This window comes from Elephantulus edwardii, unplaced genomic scaffold (assembly GCF_000299155.1).
Source record: "Elephantulus edwardii isolate Elephantulus edwardi_28Jun2011 unplaced genomic scaffold, EleEdw1.0 scaffold00039, whole genome shotgun sequence".
Taxonomy (NCBI): domain Eukaryota; kingdom Metazoa; phylum Chordata; class Mammalia; order Macroscelidea; family Macroscelididae; genus Elephantulus; species Elephantulus edwardii.
This window is the reverse complement of record NW_006399789.1, coordinates 10,151,525-10,158,134: the sequence shown is the minus strand read 5'-3', so window position 1 is coordinate 10,158,134 and position 6,610 is coordinate 10,151,525. Positions and strand designations below refer to the sequence as shown.

General features: G+C 41.6%; 1 pseudogene; it reads left to right on the top strand.

Moving 5' to 3' along the window:
• The first annotated feature begins 272 nt into the window (after positions 1-272).
• Positions 273-3,392, top strand: LOC102865084 (annotated as a pseudogene).
• Positions 3,393-6,610: the final 3,218 nt, after the last annotated feature.

The following is a 6,610-nucleotide window of genomic DNA, read 5'->3' as shown; positions in this document are numbered from 1 at the left end:
GTAGTCGTACTTTAGAAGACTGCTCATAAGCTTTCAAGACCTCAGTCACAGAGCTAAAATTTGTTTCCTGAGCTGAGGATGATGTTCATAATTTTACTCACTGTCCTATATTAACTTAAGCATTTTTGAAATGTATGTCTTCTCTTTACTTAGATTTTAATAGACAGAATCCCAATTTCAGCTGTTCCCTTTTCTCTTACTGCCCCAGTGGACCTTCATTTTTGACAACAGAGGTCCAACATCTCAAAAGAAAAAATAACTCCTATTTGATGATGTTACTAAACCATAATCCTACGCAGAAGCACAGTCCTCTGCTTCTTAATAGATCAATACGTCAGCCTCATTTTCTAAATGTCCTGTTGGGCCTCTACCTGTCCAGGCTGAATGGCAGGAAGACAAGTGCTTCAGGTGAGTCAAGGGAAGGCCTCCTTGGGTTATAGTTTGCGGGCCTGTGGCAGGTGCTCAGCCAGTGAACAAAACAAGGACCATGCCCAGCTCCTGCTAGATGGGAATCCCCTCTCTGAACACAATAGGCTCTTTGAACTCTGAATGCTGATGATTCTTCCGCTCTTCAGAGGTTCAAGTGCGTAAACATCAGCCAGAGAGCTTTGTTCTCTGTGTCCTGCTACATATACAGTGCCTATATTTTGCCCTTGTTTATGAAACCCACTTCTACTGCCTGTTATAATTGCAATGAGAATCCTTTTCACATTGAATTACTGCCTTGGCTGTTGTAGGAAAAAATTCAACTGAAAACTACCCTGATTTAAATAGAATAAGTACATACTCCCAGAGCTTGGTTGCTAAGCTATCAACACAATGAAAAAGATCCACTTTGTTGCCAGAAGATAATAAATGACTGAAATGATGGGGTGGGGGGGGTCAATTGTCAGTGGTTCCATTTGAAAGGTGGTCTCTGAGGTCAGTGTCAATAAGTATCTTCATGCCTGGATTTTTCATGCAAAGGTTAAAGTTTCCTGGTCCACATGAGAGAGGAAACAAACAGACCTGCATAGACTAAAATAATAATAGCCAGAGACAAGACAGCGCCAGAGAGACAGTTAACTGTGCTTCCTGACAGCCCCCTCCCCCCCATGCCCTGCTCTTCTAAAGAGTAATTATACCAAGTGATGTCATGATAGATGGCCTCTTTCCCATGGCTCTGTGGCTTATCTTTGGGGCCAGAGAGTTACGGGAGGTAGCAAGCTTTGAACTCTTGACATAGTTAACGAGGAGTGGGGGGAAAGCCCAACTAGCTGGTTTTTAGTGTTTTAATTCACATGGGATGCAGGGTCTAAGGCCATGTCTGAGTTTTCAGAAAGCAGCCTTGCATTTAATAAAGTGCAATTTATTTAATGAAACAAAACTCAATGTATTATCATTCATGTGTGGGCTTGTTTTATTTGTTTGTTTGTTTGTTTATGTGTACTTTTGCTGTTGTGGGCTGTCAAGTTGGAACCAACTCATAACTGCCCTTTAGAAAGTTTTCAGAGACTTTGAACTGAACACTAGGAGATTGCCTATTTTTTCCCTATACAGTAGCAGCTGGTGGATTTGAACTGTGTACCTTTGAGTTTATAGTGCAGCTCCTCACCACTGTGCACTACCAGAGCTCCCTTCCAACTCCTGGCAGCACTATTTAACAAAGTAGAACTGTCCTCACAGGGTTTCCTGGGCTTTGTCAGAAACTAGACAATGTTCTAAGTAATTTAATCCTTCTAACAAACAATAATGCAAGTACTATAATTGTTACCATTGTACAGATTGAGGAAATAAAGCACAGGAGGTGAAGTGATGTGTGCAGGTCACGTGAGTGGTGTGAGTGGTGAAGGTAAGCCTTGAATTTAGGCAGTGTAGTCCCAGAGCCTCCACTTGTGGTGGTGTCTTTTATGATTTTTTTTAAAAATTACTGTTATTTTAGAAAAAAGGTTTGGGGGGAAATTTAAGAATCAACATCATATAATTTCTCACAAAAATTTAGAGTCACAGTTTTTATTATGTTACTATTAACAAAATTATTCTGGTTTTGTGTTAAAATCACATGTATTATGCCTTCAGTCATAAAGGAAGCCACTGAGTCTTTCAAACACAACAGGAGCCCATCATCTGGTATTCTCTGCTCAGAGTTCTCCAGCTGGGGCTTTTGCACCAACCCAGATTTCCTGCTCACTGTGAAACAGTACAGCTAGGATTGTTAAGAGTGTCACACGTACATGAAGATTTGGAAGAAATTATTTCTAGTAAATCAAATGTGAATATCTATTGAAAGGTATCATGAAAAATGGAATTTTTAAAAGTGATATTAAAGAAGTTCCGCTCCTAGAGCAGATTGCTATAAGCTCTAACCTAAGACAAACATTAGGAGGAGTAAGAGGGAAGCAATGTGGAGTTCGTATTCAGCATTCTCTAGTATTTGGACCAGTTCGGTGGAAAGACTTCACAAGCAATAAAGAAGACAATTTAGCACTAAATAAGATAACGTGGGGAAGCAGCTTGGGTATCGCGCAGCAGTGCTGTTCCATCACTGAGTGGTGCCGACCTGCCGGGCCCCGGGGAGGCTTTCCACCGGCACACGGTGACTCACTCGGAGGAAGATGAACAGGACTCAGAAGAGCTTTGGTTAAACCTGGAGGAGACACGAGAGGTGCAGAACTTGAGGAAGAGCCCCAGTGGGGTGAGTGCTGTGGCCCTGCTGGTGCGGGAGAAAGCACAGGAAGAGACTACACGAGTAGAGGAAGCCAGGTGGTATTGGGGACATGAAGAAACAGAAGGAGAGGGACAAAGGTCAGATCAGTGAAGAGGAAGACCTCCATTTGGGGACATCGTTTTCTGCAGAAACCAACTGAAGGGATGAGGATGCAGTCATATGAAATATATTGAAACAGAGCAGAAGAGGAGGAAAGGGACTGTAGACCATGAGGAATAGACAGGAAAGCCGAAGAATGCAGAGGACTGTCTCTGTGAACTTCCAGAAAACACAGTGAAACATAATGTCTCCTCAGCCAAGAAGACCAAGGAGATGCTTTCCAACCAGATGCTGAGTGGCATCCCCGAGAGGTCGACCTTGGCATTGATGCCAAAATAAAAATATCATCTCCACTGAGGAGGCCAAGGCCTGACTGCTGGTGGAGCAGCAGAACAAGAAGAAAGACAGAGAGACATTCTTTGTGCCCATCAATATGGTTGTGAACTATGTGAAGCATAACTGATTTTGTCATGAGGAGCTCAATGCGCCCCTTCGGAGAAACAAAGAGCCCAGAGCCCGGCCCTTGAGAGTGGGTGACACGGAGAAGCCAGAGCCGGAGTGGTCTTCTCCAAACCACAAACGTCCTGCTAACAAGAAGGCCTCCAATGTCTATCACTATGAGAAGTTCAAGGAGATGAAAAGGTGATACAAAAGGTGGCTGGCAAGCGGTGCAGAGTGGGATGCGAAGAGCACCTCTCATCTACTTGATACCTGGTTTTCCTGGACAAAGTCTGGTGATTGACCAGTGGACAGTTCCAAAACCAGACTGCTGTAGCCTACCTACTGAATCTTTGAAACACGCACTTTGACTTTTTGAAACAAAATGTATAGTTTTCCTAATTGAGGACAAACTATTCTTGTGAGCATTATTAAATCTTGTCTGTAAATATTTTCATTTTCTGTTAGTTCTACATCAGGAAGAAAGAACTGCATATCTGGGGGAACATAATATATTTTAGATTGTAGTTTAATCATGTCTCCTGCTTCTAAATATCAGAAATGGTATTCAGAACAGCACTCTTCATTGCAGCCTGTTAAAGTGGATTCAGAAGTATCTAGGATGGGACCAAGGGGCATTTGCTGATTTTTACAAAGTTGTTTCTTTGCTTTAAAAAAACCCACCACCACAACAACAAATAATTTCTATTTAAAAAGAAAGAAAATAATGTGTTGCTGTTATGTACCTTCCAGTTGGAACCAACTCATAACTGGCCCTCTAGGGGCTTTTCCGAGGGAGTAAATCACGTGACGAACACTGACCTTTTTTCTCTCTTGAAACAGCTGGCAGATTCAACCCAGGTGCCTTTGGGTTGGAAGCATAGCTCCTTACTACTAAGCTAGCAAATCTCAAAGAAGATAACTATTTGTACAAAGGTAAAGCATCATAAATTGGTTTTTTTTAAATTTTATACTGCTTTATTTACAAAGTGTTAAGTACATAGCTTTTCACAAAAGATCCTTCCCATTTCCTTAACAGCATCATAAGTTTTATTCTCTTTGTTTTACGTACAGTCACAAGGATTTTAAAGACAGTTTTCGTTTGAGGGAATAACCAAAAGGCTTAGTAAAAAAGAAGAGACTCACATGTGATAGCCATAAACAATTCCTTTTATAAGGAGAAGAGAAATTACTAACTTCTCTATTTTAAGGTATTGATTCATTCAGCAATTCATTTATCCCTCTATATTCTTATAAAAAGCCTAGATGGTATAGCATGTTCTATGTTGAACGGCTAACCAGAAGTTCAGCAGCTTGAATCCACCATCTACCTCAAGGGAGAAACATGAGGCAGTGTTTCCTATAAAGATTTCCAACTTTGGAAACCTGAGGGCAGTCAACAAAGAGTTGGAACCAACTCAATGGATTAGATTTTAAAAACTCGTACAAGTTTAAAGTCAAGTTCATTGTCTTTCAGGGCCCACTCCTGTGGGCAGTCATTACCTGGGCAGTGTAGGGAAGCCACAAAGAAAGATTCAGAATACAAAAGGTTAAACCCCTTTAATACTTTCCAACCAAATGATACAAGTGGAATGAACAGAGACTAAAATGCTTCAAAATTCAAACACAATGAGTGTATATAGCAACTGATGCCAGTGTTTTGTTTTGATAGAGTTATTATCTACCTGTCAAAAAGAAACTACTGGATCTGATTCTATTTGTTTAGTACTCAAATTCGCAGCAGGTGGAATCCTTATCAATTCAGATAGGTAGGCTTGTGTGTGCCTCTTGTAAATAAAGTGTCAGCCTTTGTGTAACAAAGCAAACATAGGATAAGGTATTCTCTGTATGAAAGGACAGTGGGTGGTATTGGTTTCTGTTACTGAGTCACATGATAACTCTCATTTTAAATGTTCACAATCTCTCAGAAAAGACCCCCTGAATATATAACGAGAGCATTAAATACATAATGCCAGCATGCTTTAATAGTGTGTAAAAGATTCACACAATAAGTCCATCTTCCTTTGCTCATACCCTCCCTCCCTCCCATTTTCAGATCTGCATGCAATGTTGAGAGAATGTTCTCCTGAAGACTGCTAGTCATCCAGTATCCGTCCTGGTGAAACTTTTCATGCTCTTTTCTTGTCAGTATAAACCAACTCATGGTTGACTCTTCACTGGGTTTCTGAGCCTGTAAAGTGCGAAAGAGGAGATTGCCCATCTTTCTCTCAAGGAGCAGCTGGTAAATCCTTTATCACCAGAGAGATAGCCTATGGGTTATCAGTGCAACTGTCTACAGACTATGTGAGGAGAGCCGCCCTCTTTTCCGTATCATTCACTCACTCATTCAATGCCATCCAGGTGGAAAGAACTCCTAACTGACCCTTCTGAAAGTTTTCATAGGCTGAAGTCACAAAGAGGAGATAGTCCATCTTTTTCCAGTGGAGCATGTGGTGGATTTGAATCTCTCGCCTTTGTGTTGACAGCACAACTCCTTATTTACTACCACTTTGTCAGATGTTTGTTGTTGTTGTTGTTGTGGACCGTAGAGTGGGAGCCAACCCATAGCTGAACCTCCAGCAGGTTTTCAGAAGCAGTGAGTTGCATGAGAGGAGACTGTCCATCCTTTTCCTGTGGAGCAGCTGGTGGCCTCGAACCTCATGCCTACAGGATTGCAGTGCAAACAAAGCCTCAAGTTGAAACATGACATGAAATCCTGTGTCATTGTTAAGTACTACCACTTTCTCATACACAATAAATTGCGGCTGACCTTGTGAAGAATGGGAATCTCAGAACACTGGATTGTGCTTATGCAAAAATTATACTTGGACCAGGAGTCAGTCATCAGAACAGAGCATGGAAATACTGCATGGTTCAAAATTGGTAAGGGTGTACACCAGAGATGTGTCCTTTCGCCATATCTTTTCAGTCTATATGCAGAGCAGATTATCTGGGAGCCTGGGCTGTATGAGGAGAAATGTGGCATCAAGATTGAGGGAAGACTCATCAACAATCTATGTTATGCAGATGACACAACCCTGCTTGCTGAAACTGAGGAGGACCTGAAGTGCTTGCTGCAAAGGGTCAAGGACTGCAGCCTTCAATATGGATTAAAGCTCAACATCAAGAAAATAGATTCTCACCAGTGGGCCAGTTGGCAGCATCATGATAGATGGTGAAGAGATAGAGATTGTTGATAGCTTTAGTTTGCTTAGCTCTACAATCAATGCTCTAGGTGTCAGCAGTCAAGAAATTAACAAATTGAATTGGGAATGTCTGTGTAAGAGACCTCTCCAAAGTGTTTAGCAGCGACACTGTCAGTCTGGAAACTAAAGTGCACCTGATCCAGGCCATGGTCTTTGCAATTACTTGCTATGCATCAGAATGCTGGACAATGACCAGGGAGGACAGAAGGAGAATTGATGC